General features: G+C 40.8%; 1 pseudogene; it reads right to left on the reverse strand.

The window, feature by feature from the left end:
• Positions 1-5,650: 5,650 nt before the first annotated feature.
• On the reverse strand, positions 5,651-6,581 carry LOC116272543 (annotated as a pseudogene).
• Between the last annotated feature and the right edge of the window lie 14,934 nt (positions 6,582-21,515).

The following is a 21,515-nucleotide window of genomic DNA, read 5'->3' on the forward strand; positions in this document are numbered from 1 at the left end:
CTGGCTTTATTTCAGTAAAATCTACTTCCCAGTAGATTTTACTGAAATAAAGCCAGGAAAGTATGGGTATCGGTACTTACTTGTCTTTGTAGATACTTTTTCAGGGTGGACTGAAGCATTCCCAACCAAAAGAGAAACTGCTCAGGTCGTAGCAAAGAAAATTCTGGAAGATATCCTTCCCAGGTATGGCTTCCCCGTCCAGATAGGGTCAGATAATGGGCCTGCCTTTGTCGCTAAGGTAAGTCAGGATTTGGCTTCCATCCTTGGGGCAAATTGGAAACTACATTGCGCTTACAGGCCCCAGAGTTCAGGACAGGTAGAGAGGATGAATCGGACCTTAAAAGAGACCTTAACTGAATTGACTATGGAGACTGGCGCTAATTGGGTGGTCCTTCTCCCCTACGCTCTGTTCCGGGCCCATAATATCCCTTACAGACTGGGCCTTACCCCTTATGAAATCATGTATGGCAGACCTCCACCCCTGGTTCCCAGCTTAAAAGATGATCTGCTTGAGTCTGAAACAGAAAATGTCTCTGAATTCTTATTTTCCCTACAAGCCTTGCAGAAAATTCATCAAGAAATCTGGCCCAAGCTGAAGGAACTATATGAGACCGGTCCCCCACCGACACCCCATCCATACCAGCCAGGAGACTGGGTCCTGGTTAAGTGACACCGACAAGAGACCCTAGAACCCAGGTGGAAGGGACCACTCCAGGTACTCCTGACCACACCCACCACCCTAAAGGTAGAAGGCATCGTGTCGTGGATCCACTACACCCACGTCAAGCCAGTGGACTCAACCTCCGACCTTCTGGGACCAATCACGGCAGTGGCTGAAGCACCGGCCACGTGGACTGTGGACAGAGCTAAGAACAACCCCTTAAAACTCACCCTGCGCCGGCAACATAGCTCACTGCAAACATGCAGTTAGGTAGTCTAGCCCTAACGTTAGCTGCCCTAGTGGCCACCGGGGAAAACACCAAACCAGCATCTAATCCCTTTGTCTGGAGATTCTGGCTTTATGAAAACCGAACCCACCCCGGACAACCTCATAAGCCCGGGAAATTATTGGCCAGTGCTGATTGCCCCTCCTCAGGGTGCAATAGCCCAATCTTACTAAATTTTATTAGCTTTCAAATAGCCAAACCAGTGACACCAATAATATGTTTTGAGTTTGATCAGACTAAATACAATTGTAAACACTATTGGTTGCACCAAAATGCCAGCTGTCCTTATAACTATTGTAACATCCATAGGTCCCGTTATTGGGGAGAGGAAGAACAGTTGGACCCTAAGTGGCCCTTCCATCGTAGACGGGATGGAGACTTTTCATATACATGGATAGTTAGAGACCCCTGGAACTCCCGCTGGACTACGCCTCAACATGGGGCTGTATACTACTCCCCCTCCTCCACATGGCCTAGCAGTCACCTCTATCTGTGGTGAGGCCTAGTGCAAGTACTGCCCCTGGTCCACGGGAATATCCAACGACAGGAAAACAGGCTAACACAAGACTTACGTCCTTTCTCCTGGTTAAAATTATTACAAGAAGGACTAGAGCTTGCTAACCTTACAGGACTTCACAGCCTGTCTGGCTGCTTTCTGTGTGCCACCCTAGGGTGTCCACCGCTAACCGCTGTCCCTCTGCCATGGGGATCCTCTACCTCTGCCCAAGCTAACAACCTCTGAACCCTTTCATATGCCCCTATCCTAAACGTGCCCCTATACCTAAACCCCAGTCAGGAGAAGTTTCCCTACTGTTTCTCAGGAACCAATTCCAGCCTCTGCAGTATCACTACAGTGCCCCCTAATATCACCCCAAGGGCTCCGCCGGGCATATTCTTCTGGTGTAATGGGACATTATCTAAGGACCTATCTAGTCCCTCTGTTACCAACCTACTGTGTCTTCCTGTCACATTAGCTCCCCGGTTGACTCTACTAACTGCTGGTGAGTTCCTAGGGTACACCGGTAACTGGACTAGTACTGCTATTCACCCAGTCCCTAGACCGAGACCTACACGAGCCATATTTCTCCCTCTCATTGCAGGAATCTCCCTCACCGCATCCCTCATTGCGGCCGGGATGGCGGGGGGAGCCTTAGGTCACACCCTCATAGAAAGCAACAAGTTGTACCAACAATTTGCCGTTGCTAAGGGAGGAGTCCAGCTGAGTCCCTTGCCTCCCTTCAGTGGCAGTCACGTCCCTAGCCCAGGTAACTTGCAGAACCGGAGGGTCTTTGGACCTACCCACTGCTGAAAAAGGTGGTACATATGTTTCTGAAAGAGGACTGTTGTTTCTACATAAATGAATCAGGGCTTGTAGAACGGGTCCAACAGTTACTTATATAAGTTAAGCACTGAAGTAAAACACGGCAGTTTTCAGCTGCAGTAATCAATGGTGGAATTCTATGTTTTTCCTCTGTTAGCCCCCTTCCTTGGACCCTGCTAGTCTACTATTTCTGGCAACTGTAGGACCTGTGTTGTTAACAGAATTTTTGCAGTTTGTCAGGAGAAAGGTTGACACCCACCAGCTATGGTCCTCAGAGCCCAATACCTCAACTCCAAACGCTGAAACAGAGTCAGACTTATAAGACCCAAGACTGCTTCCTGTTTAGAAAGTACCTGAAAAGAAGGGGAATGAAAGGAATGAGGCACATCCCATATATCTTCTCCCAACTCCCTGAGCTCCAGCACGAGCCCAGCACAACACCACCACACACATTATTCCTCCATATTTCTTTTCTTAAACTTCAGGAAACATCACCTGGGAAATTCTGATAAGGACGCAGCAAAGGGAACCACAAAAATGCTAAATGTATAATATTAACCAATTGTAATGCTGCACCGAGAGAATTAATTTTGTTCTGTAACTTCTACATATCCCATGTACATCGGCTATAAAAAGCAAGCACTCACATTGTTTGAGGCCCTTTGTATGCTGTGGAATGGAGGGAGCCAAGTTCGAACTTGTAGTAAAGATCCTTGCCGCTTGGCTTTGACTCTGGACTCTGGTGGTCTTCTTTGGGGAACAAACGGTCTGTATAAATAATTTAATTTTGATTTTTTTTGTACATACATCTATTGTTTCATTTTTAGGTAGTTAAATATATCAGTTTTTGTGTTTATTCTCTTGCCTTATTTATTAACCTTGGTTATTTGTTATTTTTATGTATTTTACTTTCCAAATGTATTTGGAATCCAGCTTCTGAAGATAGAAATTATTTTCTTTATACCAAAGCAATGAACATTTCATGGGTTTTTTCAGTAAAATGATTCATTTCCTTTTGGATATATACCTATGAATAGGATTGCTATATCAGATGGTAGTCCTGTATCAAGTTCTTTGAGACATCTCCGAACTGTTTTCCACAGTGGCTGAACCACTTTGCATTCCCACCAACAGTGTGTAAGTGTTCCCTTTTCTCCCCAGCCTCACCAGCATCTATTGTTTCTTGGCTTTTGCATAGTAGGTAGTCTGACTGGTGTGAGATGGTATTTCATTGTGGTTTTGATTTGCATTTCTTTGATCAGTGATGCTGAGCATTTTTTCGTGTGTTTTTTGGCCGCTTGTATGTCTTCTTTTGAAAACTGCCTGCTTCTGTCTTTTGTCCACTTTTTAATGGGCTTATTTGTTTTTTTTTTGCTTGTTGAATGAAGTTCCTTATAGATTCTGGATATTAGACCTCTGTTGGATGCATAGTATGTGAATATTTTCTCCCATTCTGTATGTTGTCTGTTTGCTCCGTTGATAGTTTCTTTTGCTGTGCAGATGCTCTTCAGTTTAACCAGGTCCCATTTGTCAATATACATTTTCATTGCAATTGCTTTAGAGGACTTACTCTTAAATTGTTTCCCAAGGTCAATGTCCAGAATGATGTTTCCTAGGTTTTCTTCTAGGATTCTTATAGTTTGAGATCTTACATTTAAATCTTAAATTCATCTGGAGTTAATTTTTGAATATAGTGAATGGCAGGGGTCTAGTTTCATTCTTCTACATATGGCTAGCCAGCCATCTCAGCAACATTTATTGAATAAGTTGTCCTTTCCCCATTGCTTGTTTTTGTTGACTTTGTCAAGGACCAGATGGCTGTAGGTGTGTAGCTTCATTTCTTGGTTCTCTGTTCCACTGGGCTATGTTGTTTTGTTTTGTTTTTACCAGCACCACGCTCTTTTGATATAGTTTGAAGCCAGGTAATATGATACTGATACCTCCAGCTTTGTTCTTTTTGCTTAGGATTGCTTTGGCTATTTGGGCTTTTTTTTGGTTCCATATGAATTTTAGAATATCAACTTAGGTTACATCAGTTGTGGACTGGATAAAGAATACGCGGTACATACACACCATGGAATACCATACGCAGCCAAAAGAAATAATGAAGTCATGTCCTTTGTAGCAATATGGATGCAACTAGAGGACATCATCCTAAGCCAATTAACACAGACACAGAAAAACAAATACTACATGTTCTCACAAGGTCAGGAGATCAAGACCATCTTGGCTAACATGGGGAAACCTGGTCTCTACTAAAAATACAGAAAATTAGCCAGGCATGGTGGCGGGCTCCTGTAGTCCCAGCTACTCTGGAGGCTGAGGCAGGAGAAGGGAGTGAATCTGGGAGGCGGAGCTTGCAGTGAGCCGAGATCAAGCCACTGCACTTCAGCCTGGGTGACAGAGTGAGACTCTGTCTCAAAAAACAAAACAAAACAAAAAACCCAGGAAACAAAAGATGTGAAAAACAGGCAGTGATGCCATTATATTGAATCCCAGAAAAAGCACAGTATAAACGATGTGTTTTCTAGCAGGGGGACCAGACAGACTAGTAAACTCGCAATGGATGAGTGGCCCCAGCTTACATGGTCTAGTGTATTTTATCAACGGCTGAGAGAAGTATTAGTAGCCCAGTAGGTTTGGGTACAGGTATCAGAATCCTTAGTGCTAGTCTCATAGCTAAAAATGGAGCAGGTACTCCAGATATACTTCCTGAACTGACCTGGATGATGAGGCTTTAAAATCAACAGAGCTGGACAGTATAAAGTTAATGGAAAACCTCAACTGTTCATTTTATTTTGATATGTTAGTGAATGTCTACTCATCTAGTATTTCAAGTGTGGATCACATAAACACCACGTAGAATGTAGTAAACAGAATTAAGTAAGAAACACACTGGCTATTAATGCCAGAGTCTTTGACTATCAAGTCTTAAATACAACCAATTGTGCAATATAACCGATATGATGAGAAAAGCACCCCTCACAATTGACAATTTTAGTTCATATGATTAAAAAAATTAAATCTGAAACTGCATTTAGTGCCACATTCTATCATATCATACATCAGATTCCATGCTGTGGAGCCGCACTGGGCTCCAGGACATACAGTACATAGCATGTTTATAGCATGTTTTAAACTGAAAGGGAAAGGGAAAATATGAAACAGAAAATTTTTACATACACATCTAATGGTGTTGTCCATTTAATTGGATTTATATGATTTGCTGTGCCACTTTGACTAGCTGGCAGAACACCCCAAATTCTCTTTTCCCCATAAAGATCTACTTCCATACAGTGTAGAAAAGGATGGTGGTAAAAAACCTCAGATTCTTAAGGTTCCAACAATTGTGTCCCAAATGCCACTGTATGAACACCTGTGTGCTGTCCCATGGCTCCTAACAACCACACTCCTGAGCTTTTGGGGCCTGTGTGCACCGCAGTGATCTCAGCTGTCTCAATACAGCATCTCTGTACTGAACACCTGAGCCCATTCTTTCTGGGTCCAGCTCATCTGATTCAATTTTGTTAAGTATTTTTTCTTGCACACTGTACAAAAGCCTCTTCTACATTCTCCCCTGTTAGTGCACTTGTTTCCAAAAACATCAGCTCATTTTCTTGAGCAAATCTGGAGGCTTCTAAGAAGGTAACTTCACGATCTGCATCCAGGTCCTTCTTGTTTCCACAAAGGATGATCACAATGTTCTGACTCGCTAGCATTCGGGCATCTGTTAACCAATTAGTAAGTGCATTGTAGGTTTCTCGGCTGCTGATATTATAGACGAGGAGAGCCCCGGTCGCCCCTGGGTAATAACTTCTCTTCACAGACTTGAATCGTTCTTGTCGTGCTGTATCCCGTATTTGTAACTTTACATATTTACCACAAGCATTTATTACCTTTGAACCAAATTCCACTCCTATTGTATGATTTGAGTCATTTTGATTTTTTTTTCAATAAACTGATGAAATAAGCAAGATTTGCCAGTTCTGCATTTCCAATAACTAAGAACTTAAAAAAAATAGTAGGTTTCGGACACGGCCGTCTGAGACTTCTTGGGAGCGGCGCCGCCTCTTGCCGGGTCACCGGCTGCACTCGCCCGCGGTCAGCCGGCGCGTCTCCGTGGGGAAGGACCTGGTGCGGGGCACCGGAGGAGGGAGGGGCCCGACAGGTCCCCACTGCAACCGCTGGCCTCCCAGCGGCTGCGGTAGAGCAGGACTCCAGGTCCGCGCAGGCGCAGGGCCCTCCACCCTCGGGACAGCCGCGACCGCAAGAAGGATATGTCCTCTTCTAATAGCTGTCTGTTTAGTCTTATACTACATCATTTTAATAATTGTTTCATACATTTAAATACCTAATTAGCATTACTCCTTAACTCTTAAAATTTTATAAATATTTTAATTTTAATTAAAGATACATTTTAGAATCACTTTGTCCTACTCAAATAAAATTCTAATTTGGATTTTGGCAAAATTACTATTAAATAAATCGATTTTAGGTAGGTTGTTCACAAACATGATGAAAGATTTTCTCTATGTCCATATCTCCTTTGCAATGTGACTGCTGTTTCCGCTATTAAGGGGTGGGGGCTATTTCTTCATTTTTTGAATCTTGGTGGACTTGTGACTTGCTTTGACAAATGCAATTTGGTGGAAGTGACCCTGTGCCTGCTCCAAGCCTAGACTCCTGGAAGAAGCTTTGAGTGCTTCTCACTTCCCTTTGGAACCTGTTCAGCTGCAATGTGATCAAGCCCAAATTAGCCTCCTGGAAGACGAGAGACCCCAGGGAACAGAAGGGCACTGCCCCAGCTAAGATTATCCTGGACCGACCTGCTCCAGCTGGCCTGCAAACTGGCTTCAGATACCTGAGTCAGCCCCATGAGACAAGATAAGCCACCCACTGAGTCCAGTACAAATTACTTACAGAATGAATGTTAAGAAAAATAAATGGTGGTTGTTTCAAGTTTCTGAGATTTGCAGTAGTTTGTTTTTCTGCCAAAGATAACTGATACACATTAAATATTTTATATTTTTATTATGCACTGAATTCCATCTACCCAGAATTCACATGTTGTAGCCCTATCTCCCACAGGGACTATGTTTGGAGACACGGACTTTCAAGAAGTAAAGTCAGAAGAGTGGGACACAAACCCAATATGACTACTGTCCTTATAAAAACAGACAGAAACAAGGGATGTGGATGCACAGAGTAAAGGCCATGTGAAGACACAGTGAGACAGTGCCATCTGCAAGACAAAGAAAGAGGCCTCAGGTAAACCAACCCTGCTGACACCTTGATCTTAAACTTCCAGCCTCCAGAACTCCATAGGCATCAATATGCTCCTGAATATCCCTTGGTAGCTTTTCTTCAAAAGGATTTCTCCAAAGCTTTATGAGAAGAAAGTAATAACTCTGTGAGTGGAATGAACACATCACAAAGCAGCTCCTCAGAAAGCTTCTCTCCAGTTTCTGTCTGAAGATATTTCCTTTTTCACTGTAGCCATCCGTATACTCCCGAAGCTTCTTTCCAGTTTTTGCCTGAGGCTATTTCAATTTTCACCATAGGCATCAATATGCTCCCGAATATCCCTTGGTACCTTTTTCTCCAAAAGGGTTTTCCCTATACCGTATGAGAAGAGAGGTATAACACTGTGAGTGGGATGCATATGTCACAAAGCAGTTTCTCAGAAAGCTTCTCTCCAGTTTCTATCTGAACACATTTCCTTTTTCACAGTAAGCCTCAAAGCGCTCCCGAATATCCCTTCGCACGCTAAACATAAACAATGTTAGAAAACTGCTCAATGAAAAGAGAAGCTTACCTGAGCGAGAGGAATTCACACGACACAGAGCAGTTTCATAGAAAGATTCCTTCTGGTTCATATCAGAGGATATTTCTTTCTCCATATTCTAAACAGCGTTCCCAAACGTCCTTCCTCAGATTCCACAGAAAGGGTGATTTCAACTGCTCAATCCAAAGAATGGTTTAACTCTATGAGATGAAAACACACATCACAAAGCAGTTGCTCAGAAACCTTCTCTCCAGTTTTCATTGGAAGACATTTCCTTGGTCACCACGGGCCCCTGGTCGAAAGTTAATATTCCTTCGCAGATTCCTCAAAGACAGAGTTTCCCAACTGGGCAATGTAGAGTAAGCTTTAACTCTGTGAAATGAATGCACATATCAGAGAGCAGTTTCTTGGAACGCTTCTTTCTGGGTTTTATTTGAGGATATTTCCTTTATTGCTATAGTCTTCAATGCGATCCGAAATATCACTTTTTCTGTTTTCCAGGAACAGTGTTCAAACACTGCCTTATGAGAAAAGAGGTATAACTCCCTGAGTGGAATGCACAGATCACAAAGCAGTTTCTCAGAAAGCTTCTCTCCAGTTTTTATCTGAAGACATTTCCTTTTTCACCACAGTCCTGAATGTACTCCCGAATGTCCCTTGGCAGATCCGTCCATGACGGAGTTTCCCAGCTGCTTAATGTAAAGAAAGCTTTATCTATGTGAGATGAACAAACGTAGGGAAAAGCAGATTCACAGAAAGCTTCTTTCCAGTTTTTATCTGAAGATACTTCCTTTTTCACCATAGTCCTGAATGTGCTCCCAAATGTCCCTTCACAGATCTGTCCATGACAGAGATTCCAAGCTGCGTAATGTAAATAAAGCTTCATCTATGTGTGGTGAATACACATAGCACAGAGCAGTTTCACAGAAAGCTTCCTTACAGTTTTTGTCTGAGGCTATTTCAGTTTTCACCATAGGGGTCAATATGCTCCCGTATACACCTTGGTACCTTTTTCTCCAAAAGGGTTTCCCCGATGCTGTATGAGAAGAGAGGTATAACACTGTGAGTGGAATGCACATGTCACAAAGCCGTTCCTCAGAAAACTTTTCTCCAGTTTCTATCTGAACATATTTCCTTTTTCACAGTAAGCCTCAAAGCGCTCCCGAATATCCCTTCACACGCTAAACATAAACAGTGTTAGAAAATTGCTCAATGAAAAGAGAAGCCTAACTGAGCGAGAGGAATTCACATGACAAATAGCAGTTTAACAGAAAGCTTCCTTATGGTTTTTATCTGGGGATATTTCTTTCTCCATATTCTAAAGAGTGTACCCAAATGTCCTTCCTCAGATTCCAACTGCTCAATCCAAAGAATGGTTTAACTCTATGAGATGAAAACACATGTCACAAACTGCTCAATCCAAAAACAGTGATTTCAAACTGCTCAATCCAAAAAGTGGTTTAACTCTATGAGATGAATACACACATCACAAAACAGTTGCTCAGAAAGTTTCTCTCCAGTTTTCATTGGAAGACGTTTCCTTGCTCACCACAGGCCTCTGGGCGCCACTTAATATTCCTTCGCACATTCCTCAAAGACAGAGTTTCCCAACCAGGCAACGTAGAGAAAGCTTAACTCTGTGAAATGAATGCACATATCAGAGAGCAGTTTCTTGGAACGCTTCTTTCTTTGTTTTATTTGAGGATATTTCACTTTTCGCCATAGTCTTCAATGCGCCCCATAATATCACTTTTTCGGTTTTACAGCAACTGTGTTCAAACACTGCCTTACGAGAAAAAAGATACAACTCCCTGAGTGGAATGCACACATCACAAAGCAGTTTCTCAGAAAGCTTCTCTCCAGGTTTTATCTGAAGAGATTTCCTTTTTCACCATAGGCCTGAATGTGCTCCCGAATGTCCCTTCGCAAATCCGTCCATGACGGAGTTTCTAAACTGCGTAATATAAAGAAAGTTTTATCTATGTGGGTTGAATAAACATATCTATCACAAAGCAGTTTCACAGAAAGCTTCTTTCCAATTTTTGTCTGAGGATATTTCGTTTTTCACCATAACCATCCATATACTCCCGAATGTCCCTTGGTATCTTTTTCTCCAAAAGGGATTCCCCAATCCTCTATGAGAAGAAAGGTGTAACTCTGTGAATAGAATGCACACGTCACAAAGCAGCTCCTCGGAAAGCTTCTCTCCAGTTTCTATCTGAAGACATTTCCATTTTCACCATAAGCCTTAAAGCGCTCCCGAATATCCCTTCGGAGACTACACAAAAACAGTGTGAGCATACTGCTGAATGAAAAGAGAAGCTTAACCATGCAAGTGGAATTCACACGACACAGAGCCATTTCACAGAAAGCTTCCTTCTGGTTTTTATCTGAGGGTATTTCTCTTTCAGCATATTCTAAAGAGTGTTCCCAAATGTCCTTTCTCAGGTTCCACAGGAACAGTGATTTCAAACTTCTCAATCCAAAGAATGATTTAACTCTATGAGATGAATACACATGTCACAAAGCAGTTGCTCAGAAAGCTTCTCTCCTGTTTTTAACGGAAGACATTTCTTGTCTCACCACAGGCCTCTGGGCACCACTTAATGTCCCTTCGCAGATTCCTCAAAGACACAGTTTCCAAAGTGGGCAATGTACAGTAAGCTTTAACTCTGTCAAGTGAATGGACATATCAGAGAGCAGTTTCTTGGAATGCTTCTTTCTGGCTTTTATTTGAGGATATTTCACTTTTTGCCATAGTTTTCAATGTGCTCCGAAATATCACTTTTTCTGTTTTCCAGGAACAGTGTTCAAACACTGCCTTATGAGAAAAGAGGTATAACTCCCTGAGTGGAATGCACACATCACAAAGCAGTTTCTCAGAAAGCTTCTCTCCGGTTTTTATCTGAGGATATTTCCTTTTTCACCGTAGTCCCGAATGTGCTCCCCAATGTCCCTTCGCGGATCCCTCAATGACAGAGTTTTCAAGGTACGTAATGTAAAGAAAGCTTTATCTATGTGAGATGAATACACATAACACAGAGCAGTTTCACAGAAAGCTTCTTTCCAGTTTTTGTCTGAGGCTATTTCCCTATTCACCATAGGCCTCAGTATGCTCCTGAATATACCTTGGTACCTTTTTCTCCAAAAGGGTTTCCCCATGCTGTATGAGAAGAGAGGTATAACACTGTGAGTGGAATGCATACTTCACAAAGCAGTTTCTCGGAAAGCTTCTGTCCAGTTTCTATCTGAACACATTTCCTTTTTCACCGTATGCCTCAAGGCGCTCCCGAATATCCCTTCGCACGCTAAACACCAACAGTGTTAGAAAACTGCTCAATGAAAAGAGAAGCTTAACTGAGCGAGAGGAATTCACACGACACAGAGCAGGTTCACAGAAAGCTTCCTTCTGGTTTCTATCTGAGAGTATTTCTTTCTCCATATTCTAAAGAGCATTCCCAAATGTCCTTCCTCAGATTCCACAGAAACACTGATTTCAAACTGCTCAATCCAAAGAATGGTTTAACCCTATGAGATAAATACACACATCACAAAGCAGTTGCTCAGAAATCTTCTCTCCAGTTTTCATCGGAAGACATTTCCTTGCTCACCACAGGCCTCCGGGGGTCACTTAATATACTTTTGCAGATTCCTCAAAGACAGAGTTTCCCAACTGGGCAATGTAGAGTAAGCTTTAACTCTGTGAAATGAATGCACATATCAGAGAGCAGTTTCTTGGAACACTTCTTTTTGGGTTTTATTTGAGGATATTTCACTTTTCACCATAGACTTCAATGCGCTCTGAAATACCACTTTTTCAGTTTTAAGGAATGGTGTTCAAACACGGCCTTATGAGAAAAGAAGTATAACTCCCTGAGTGGAATGCACAGATCACAAAGCAGTTTCTCAGAAAGCTTCTCTCCAGTTCTAATCTGAAGATATTTCCTTTTTCACCATAAGCCTGAATGTGATCCTGAATGTCCCTTTGTGGATTCGTCCGTGACGGAGTTTCTAAACCGTGTAATATACACAAAGTTTTATCTATGTGTGATGAGTAAATATGTCTATCACAAAGCAGTTTCACAGAAATCTTCTTTCCCATTTGTATCTCAGGATATTTCCATTTTCACCATAGCAGTCCATATACTGCCAAATGTCCCTTGGTAGCTTTTACTCTAAAAGGTTTTCCCCAATCCGCTATGAGAAGAAAGGCATAACTCTGTGAGTGGAATGTACACGTCACAAAGCAGCTCCTCGGAAAGCTTCTCTCCAGTTTCTCTCTGAAGATATTTCCGTTTTCACCATAAGCCTCAAAGCGCTCCTGAATATCTCTTCGCAGACTAAACACAGTGTTAGAATACTGCTCAATGAAAAGAGAAGCTTAACTGTGCGTGTGGAATTCACATGACCCAGAGCAGTTTCACAGAAAGCTTCCTTCTGGTTTTTATCTGAGGATATTTCTCTTTCACCATATTCTAAAGAGCGTTCCCAAATGTCCTTTCTCAGTTTCCACAGAAAAGGTGATTTCAAACTGCTCAATCCAAAGAATGATTTAACTCTATGAGATGAGTACACACGTCACAAAGCAGTTGCTCAGAAAGCTTCTCTCCAGTTTTCAATGGAAGACATTTCTTTGCTCACCACAGGCCTCCGGGTGCCATTTAATATCCCTTCACATATTCCTCAAAGACAGAGTTTCCAAACTGGGCAATGTAGAGTAAGTTTTAACTCTGTGAAATGAATGCACATATCAGAGAGCAGTTTCTTGGAACGCTTCTTTCTGGATTTTATTTGAGGATAGTTCACCTTTCGCCACAGTCTTCAATGTGCACCGAAATATTAATTTTTTGGTTTCACAGGAACAGTGTTGAAACACTGCCTTATGAGAAAAGAGGTATAACTCTCTGAGTGGAATGCACACATCACAAAGCAGTTTCTCAGAAAACTTCTCTCCGGTTTTTATCTGAGGATATTTCCTTTTTCACCGTAGTCCTGAATGTGTTCCCGAAAGTCCCTTCGTGGATCTGTCCATGACACAGTTTCAAAGCTGTGTAATGTAAAGAAAGCTTTATCTACGTGAGATGAATAAACATAGCAAAAAGCAGATTCACAGAAAGCTTCTTTCCAGTTTTTATCTGAAGATATTTCCTTTCTTACCCTAGTCCTGAATGTGCTCCCGGATGTCCCTTTGCGGATCCGTCCATGACACAGTTCCAAGCTCCGTAATGTAAAGAAAGCTTTATCTATGTGAGATGAATACTCATAGCACAGAGCATTTTCACAGAAAGCTTCTTTCCAATTTTTGTCTGAGTCTACTTCCCTTTTCACCATAGGCGTCAATATGCTCCTGGATATACCTTGGTACCTTTTTCTCCAAAATTGTTTCCCCGATGCTGTATGAGAAGAGAAGTATAACACTGTGAGTGGAATGCACACGTCACAAAGCAGTTCCTTGGAAAGATTTTCTCCAGTTTCTATCTGAACATATTTCCTTTTTCACTGTAAGCCTCAAAGCGCTCCTGAATATCCGTTCGCACGCTAAACATAAACAGTGTTAGAAAACTGCTCAATGAAAAGAGAAGTTTAACTGAGCAAGAGGAATTCACATGACACATAGTAGTTTCACAGAGCTTCCTTCTGGTTTTATCTGAGGGTATTCCTTTTTCAGCATATTGTAAACAACATTCCCAAATGTCCTTTTTCAGGTTCCACAGAAACAGTGATTTCAAACTGTTCAATACAAAGAATGATTTAACTCTATGAGATGAATACACACATCACAAAGCAGTTGCTCAGAAAGCTTCTCTCCAGTTTTCATCAAAAGACATTTCCTTGCTACCACAAGCCTCCGGGGCACGACTTAATATCCCTTTGCAGATTCCTCAAAGACAGAGTTTCCAAACTGGCAATGTAGAGTACGCTTTATCTCTGTGAAATGAATGTACGTATCAGAGAGCAGTTTCTTGGAAGCTTCTTTTTTTGTTTTATTTGAGGATATTTCACTTTTCGCCATAGTCATCAATGCTCTCCAAAGTATCACTTTTTCGGTTTTCCAGGAACAGTGTTCAAACACTGCCTTATGAGAAAAGAGTTCTAACTCCCTGATTGGAATTCACACATCACAAAGCAGTTTCTCAGAAAGCTTCTCTCCAGTTTTCATCCAAAGATATCTCCTTTTTCACCATAGGCTTGAATGTGCTCCCGAATGTAACTTCATGGATCCGTCCATGACGGAGTTTCCAAATTGCATAATATAAAGAAAGTTTCATCTATGTGAGATGAATAAACATAGCAAAAAGCAGATTCACAGAAAGCTTCTTTCCTGTTTTTATCTGAAGATATTTCCTTTTTCCCCATAGTCCTGAGTGTGCTCCCGAATATCCCTTTGGGGATCCATCCATGAAGGAGTTTCCAAGTTGCGTAAAGTGAAGAAAGCTTTATCTATGTGTGATGAATACACATAGCACAGAGCAGTTTCACAGAAAGCTTCCTTACAGTTTTTGTCTCAGGCTATTTCCCTTTTCACCATGGGCGTCAATATTCCCCCGAATATCCCTTGGTAACTTTTCTCCAAAAGGGTTTCCCCGATGCTGTATGAGAAGAGAGGTATAACCCTGTTAGTGGAATGCACATGTCCCAAAGCATTTCCTCCGAAAGCTTCTCTCCAGTTTCTATCTGAACATATTTCCTTTTCCCCCCTAAGCCTCAAAGCACTTCTGAATATCCCTTCGCATGCTAAACATAAACAGTGTTAGAAAACTGCTCAATGAAGAGAAGCTTAACTGAGCGAGAGGAATTCACACGACACATAGCAGTTTCACAGAAAGCTTTCTTCTGGTTTTTATCTGAGGATATTTCTTTCTCCATATTATAAAGAGTGTTCCCAAATGTCCTTCCTCAGATTCCACAGAAACACTGATTTCAAACTGCTCAATCCAAAGAATGGTTTAACTCTATGAGATGAAAACACACATCACAAAGCAGTTGCTCAGAAAGCTTCTCTCCAGTTTTCATCGGAAGACATTTCCTTGGTCACCACAGACCCCTGGTCGAAAGTTAATATTCCTTCGCAGATTCCTCAAAGACAGAGTTTCCAAACTGGGCCACATAAAGTAAGGTTTAACTCTGTGAAATGAATGCACATATCAAAGAGCAGTTTCTTGGAACGCTTCTTTCTTTGTTTTATTTGAGGATATTTCACTTTTCACCATAGTATTCAATGCTCACCGAAATATCAATTTTTCTGTTTTCCAGGAACAGTGTTCAAACACTGCCTTATGAGAAAAGAGGTATAACTCACCGAGTGGAATGGACACATCACAAAGCAGTTTCTCAGAAAGCTTCTCTCCAGTTTCTATCTGAAGATATTTCCTTTTTCACCATAGGCCTGAATGTGCTCCCGAATATCCCTTCCTGGATCCGTCCATGATGGAGATTCCAAACTGTGTAATTGTAATATAAAGAAAATTTTATCTATGTGAGATGAATAAACATATATATCACAAGGCAGTTTCAGAGAAAGGTTCTTTCCAGTATTTGTCTGAGGATATTTCTTTTTCCATCATAGCCATCCATATGGTGAATATCCCGTGGTAGCTTTTTCTCCAAAAGGGATTCCCCAGTACTGTATGAGAAGAAAGGTATAACTCTGTGAGTGGAATGCACACGTCACAAAGCAGCTGCTTGGAAAGCTTCTCTAGTTTCTATCTGAAGATATTTCCGTTTTCACCATAAGCCTCAAAGCGCTCCGAATATCCCTTCACAGACTAAACAAAAACAGTGTTAGAATACTGCTCAATGAGAAGAGAGGCTTAACTGTGCAAGTGGAATTCACACGACACAGAGAAGTTTCACAGAAAACTTCCTTCTGGTTTTTATCTGAGGGTATTTCTTTTTCAGCAAATTCTAAAGAGCGTTCCGAAATGTCCTTTCTCAGGTTCCACAGAAAGAGTGATTTCAAACTGCTCAATCCAAAGAATGATTTAACTCTATGAGATGAATACACACATCACAAAGCAGTTGCTCAGACAGCTTCTCTCCAGTTTTTATCTGAAGATATTTCCTTTTTCACCATAGGCCTGAATGTGCTCCCGAAAGTCCCTTAGCGGATCCGTCCATGATGGAGTTTCCAAACTGCGTAATATAAAGACAGTTTTATCTATGTGAGATGAATAAACATATCTATCACAAAGCAGTTTCACAGAAAGCTTCTTTCCATTTTTTGTCTGAGGATATTTCCTTTTTCACCAAAGCCGCCCATATACTCCCCAATGTCCCTTGGCAGCTTCTTCTCCAAAACAGATTCCCCAGTCCTCTATGAGAAGAAAGGTATAACTCTGTGAGTGGAATGCACATGTCACAAAGCAGCTCCTCTGAAAGCTCCTCTCCAGTTTCTATCTGAAGATATTTCCATTGAGGCCTCTGGTGAAAAAGGAAATACTCTCAGATAAAAACTAGAAAGAAGCTTTCTGAGAAACTGCTTTATGATGTGTGAATTCATCTCACAGAGGTAAAATTTCACTTCATGGGGCAGTCTGCTACCACTGTTTTTGGGGAATCTGAGAAGGGATATTTTGGATTACATTGATGCGTATGCTGACAAAGGAAATATCCTCAGATAAAAACGAGAAAGAAGCTTTCTGAGAAACTTCCTTGTCATGTGTGAATTCATCTCACAGAATTACACATTTCTCTTCATGAAGCAGTTTGCTAACACTGTTTTCGTGGAATCTGCAAAGTGATGTTTGGGAACGTTTTGAGGCCAATTGTGAAAAAGGAAATATCCTCAGATAAAAAGCAGAAAGAAGCTTTCTGAGAAACTGCTTTTTGATGTGTGAATTCTTCTCACAGAGTTACACTTTCGTTTCATGGAGCAGTCTGTTACCACTGTTTTGGGGAATTTGTGAAGCAATATTTTGGATCGCATTGAAACCTAGGTTGACAAAGGAAATATCCTCAGATAAAAACTAGAAAGAAGCTTTCTGAGAAACTTCTTTGTGACCTGTGAATTCATTTCACAGAGTTACAAGTTTCTCTCAGTGAAGTAGTTTGCTAACAGTTTTCATGGAATCTGCAAAGTGATATTTGGAAACGCATTGAGGCCTATGGTGAAAAAGGAAATATCCTCGGATAAAAGCCAGAAAGAAGTTTTCTGAGAAACTGCTTTATGTTGTGTGAATTCATCTGACAGAGTTAAAATTTCACTTCATGGAGCAGTCTGTTACCACCGTTCTTGGGGAATTTGTGGCACAATATTTTGGATCGCATTGAAACCTATGTTGACAAAGGAAATCTCCTCAGATAAAAACGAGAAAGAAACTTTCTGAGAAACTTCTTTGTGATATGTGAATTCATCTCACAGAGTTACCCCTTTCTCTCAATGAAGCAGTTTGCTAACATGTTTTCGTGGAATCTGCAAAGTGATATTTGGGATCGCATTGAGGGCTATGGTGAAAAAGGAAATAGCCTCAGATAAAAACTAGAATGACGCTTTCTGAGAAACTGCTTGATAATGTCTGAATTCATCTCCCAGAGGTAAAATTTCACTTCATGGGGCAGTCTGCTACCACTGTTTTTGGGGAATCTGAGAAGGGATATTTTGGATCGCATTGAAGCGTAGGTTAACAAAGGAAATATCCTCAGATAAAAACGAGAAAGAAGCTTTCTGAGAAACTTCTTTGCGACGTGTGAGTTCATCTCACAGAGTTACACATTTCTCTTCATGAAGCAGTTTGCTAACACTGTTTTCGTGGAATCTGCGAAGTGATATTTGGGAACACTTTGAGCCCTACGGTGAAAAAGGAAATATCCTCAGATAAAAAGCAGAAAGAAGCTTTCTGAGAAACTGCTTTTTGATGTGCGAATTCTTCTCACAGAGTTACACTTTCCTTGTTTCTGGGGAACTTGTGAAGCGATATTTTAGATCGCATTGAAACCTTTGTTGACAAAGGAAATATCCTCAGATAAAAACTAGAAAGAAGCTTTCTGAGAAACTTCTTTGTGACGTGTGAATTCATCTCACAGAGTTACAGCTTTCTCTCAATTAGGCAGTTTGCTAACACAGTTTTCGTGGAATCCATAAAGTGATATTTGGGAATGCATTGAGGCCTATGGTTAAAAAGGAAATATCCTCAGATAAAAACTAGAAAGAAGCTTTCTGAGAAACTTCTTTGTGACGTGTGAATTCATCTCACAGAGTTAAAATTTCACTTCATGGAGCAGTCTGTTACCACTGTTTTAGGGGAATCTGAGAAGGGATATTTTGGATTGCATTGAAGCCTATGCTGACAAAGGAAATATCCTCAAATAAAAACGAGAAAGAAGCTTTCTGAGAAAATTCTTTGCAATGTGTGAATTCATCTCACAGAGTTACACATTTCTCTTCATGAGGCAGTTTGCTAACACCGTTTTCATGGAATCTGCAAAGTGATATTTGTGAGCGCTTCGAGGCCTATGGTGAAAAAGGAAATATCCTCAGATAAAAGCTAGAAAGATGCTTTCTGAGAAACTGTTTTATGATATCTGAATTCATCTCACAGAGTTACACTTTCATTTCATGGAGCAGTCTGTTAGCACTGTTTTTGGGGAATCTGAGAAGGAATATTCTGGATCACATTGAAGCCTATGCTGACAAAGGAAATATCCTCAAATAAAAACAACAAAGAAACTTTCTGAGAAACTGCTTTATGATGTGTCAATTCATCTCACAGAGTTAATATTTCACTTCATGGAGCACTCTGTTATCACTGTTTTTGGGGAATTTGTGACTCGATATTTTGGATTGCATTGAAACCTATGTTGACAAAGGAAATCTCCTCAGATAAAAACTAGAAAGAATCTTTGTGAGAAACTTCTTTGCACTGTGTGAATTCATCTCACAGAGTTACACCTTTCTCTCAATGAAGCAGTATGTGAACATGTTTTCATGGAATCTGCAAAGTGATATTTGGGATCGCATTGAGGGCTATGGTGAAAAAGGAAATATCCTCAGATAAAAACCAGAAAGCAGTTTTCTGAGAAACTGCTTTTTGATGTGCGAATTCTTCTCACAGAGTTACACTTTCATTTCATGGAGAAGTCTGTTGCCACTTTTTCTGGGGAATTTGTAAAGTGATATTTTGGATCACATTGAAACCTATGTTGACAAAGGAAATATCCTCAGATAAAAACTAGAAAGAAGCTTTGTGAGAAACTTCTTTGTGATGTGTGAATTCATCTCACAGAGTTACACCTTTCTCTCAATGAGGCAGTTTGCTAACACAGTTTTCGTGGAATCCGTAAAGTGATATTTGGGAATGCATTGAGGCCTACAGTGAAAAAAGAAATATCCTCAGATAAAAACTAGAAAGAAGCTTTCTGAGAAACTTCTTTGTGATGTGTGAATTCATCCCACAGAGTTACACATTTCTCTTCATGAGGCGGTTTGCTAACACTATTTTCATGGGATCTGCAAAGAGATATTTGGGAGCGCATTGAGGGCTCTGGTGAAAAAGGAAATATCCTCAGATGAAAACTATAAAGACGCTTTCTTTGAAACTGCTTTCTGATATCTGAATTCATCTCACAGAGTTAGACTTTCGTTGCATGGAGCAGTCTCTTACCATTGTTTTTGGGGAATCTGAAAGGGATATTTTGGATCGCATTGAAGCCTATGCTGACAAAGGAAGTATCTTCAAATAAAAACAAGAAAGAAGCGCTCTGAGAAACTGCATTGTGATGTGTGACTGCAACTCAGAGAGTTACACCTTTCTTTTCATTGATCGGTTTGCTAACACTGTTTTCTTGAAATCTGCAATGGGATATTTCTTAGCGCAATGAAGCTTATGGTGACAAAGGAAATCTCCTCAGATAAAAATGAGAAAGAAGCTTTCTGAGAAACTTCTTTGTGATGTGTGAATTCATCTCACAGAGTTACACTTTCGTTTCATGGAGCAGTCTCTTACCATTGTTTTGGGGAATCTGAAAGGGATATTTTGGATCGCATTGAAGCCTACACTGACGAAGGAAGTATCTTCAAATAAAAACGAGTAAGAAACGTTCTGAGAAACTGCTTTGTGATGTGACAATGCACCTCTTAGAGTTATACCTGTGTTTCAAGGAGCCGTTTGCTAGCACTGTTTTTGTGGAATATGAGTAGTGATAATTTGGATCGCTATGAAGACTCTATGAACAAAGGACTTATCCTCTGATAAAACCAGAATGAAGCTTTCTGAGAAACTGGTTTTTGATGTGTGAATTCTTTTCACAGTGACACCACTCTTTCATGGAGGAGTTTGCTAGCACTGATTCTGTGGAATCTCAGAAGTGATATTTTGGATATCGTTGATTCCCAGGGTGGAAAAGGAAATATCCTCAGATAAAAACTGCAGAGAAGCCTTCTGAGAAACTGCTTTCTTTTAGGTGAATTCAGCTCACAGAGTTACAGCATTGTTTTCATTGGGAAGCTTGCTAACAGTGTTTTCGCAGAATCTGCAATGAGACACACGGGGGCGCTTTGAGACCAGAAATAAACTCAGATGAAAAACGAAAGAAGCTTTCTGAGAAACTGCTTTGTGATGTGTGAATTCAACTCACAGAGATACACTTGTCTATCGTGGAGCTGTTTGATAGCCCTGTTTTTGTGGAATCTGAGAACTGATATTTCGGATCGCTTTGAAGACTATACGGCCAAAGGAAATATCCTCAGATAAAAACCAGAATGAAGCTTTCTGAGAAACTGTTTTGTGATGTGTGAATTCATCTCACAGAGTTACACCTGTATTTCATGGAGCCATTTGCTAGCACTGTTTTTGTGGAATCTGAGAACTGATATTTTGGATCGCTATGAAGACTCTACAGAGAAAGGAAATATCCTCAGACAAAAACCAGAAAGAAGCTTTCTGAGAAACTGTTTTATGATGTGTGAATTCATCTCACAGAATTACACCACTCTTTCATGGAGGAGTTTGCTAGCAGTTTTTCTGTGGAATCTCAGAAGTGATATTTTGGATATCATTGAATCCCACGGTGAAAAATGAAATATCCTCAGATAAAACCTGGAGAGAAGCCTTCTTAGAAACTGCTTTGTGGTGTGCGAATTCATCTCACAGACTTACACCTTTGTCTTCAATAAGCAGTTTGCTAACATTTTTTTTTCATGAATCTGCATAGCGATATTTGTGAGTGCATTGAGGTCTATGGTGAAAAATGAAATATCCTCAGATAAAACCTGGAGAGAAGCCTTCTCAGAAATCGCTTTGTGGTGTGTGAATTCATCTCACAGAGTTACACCTTTCTCTCAATGAAGCAGTTTGCTAACACTGTTTTCGTGGAATCCGCATAGTGATATTTAGGTCTACAGTGAAAAAGGAAATATTCTCAGATAAAAAATGGAAATAAGCGGTCTGAAAAACTGCATTGTGATGTGTGAATGCAAGTCACAGAGTTACACATTTCTTTTCATTGATCAGCTTGCTAACACTGT

Source organism: Papio anubis, unplaced genomic scaffold (genome assembly GCF_008728515.1).
Source record: "Papio anubis isolate 15944 unplaced genomic scaffold, Panubis1.0 scaffold1240, whole genome shotgun sequence".
Lineage (NCBI taxonomy): Eukaryota > Metazoa > Chordata > Mammalia > Primates > Cercopithecidae > Papio > Papio anubis.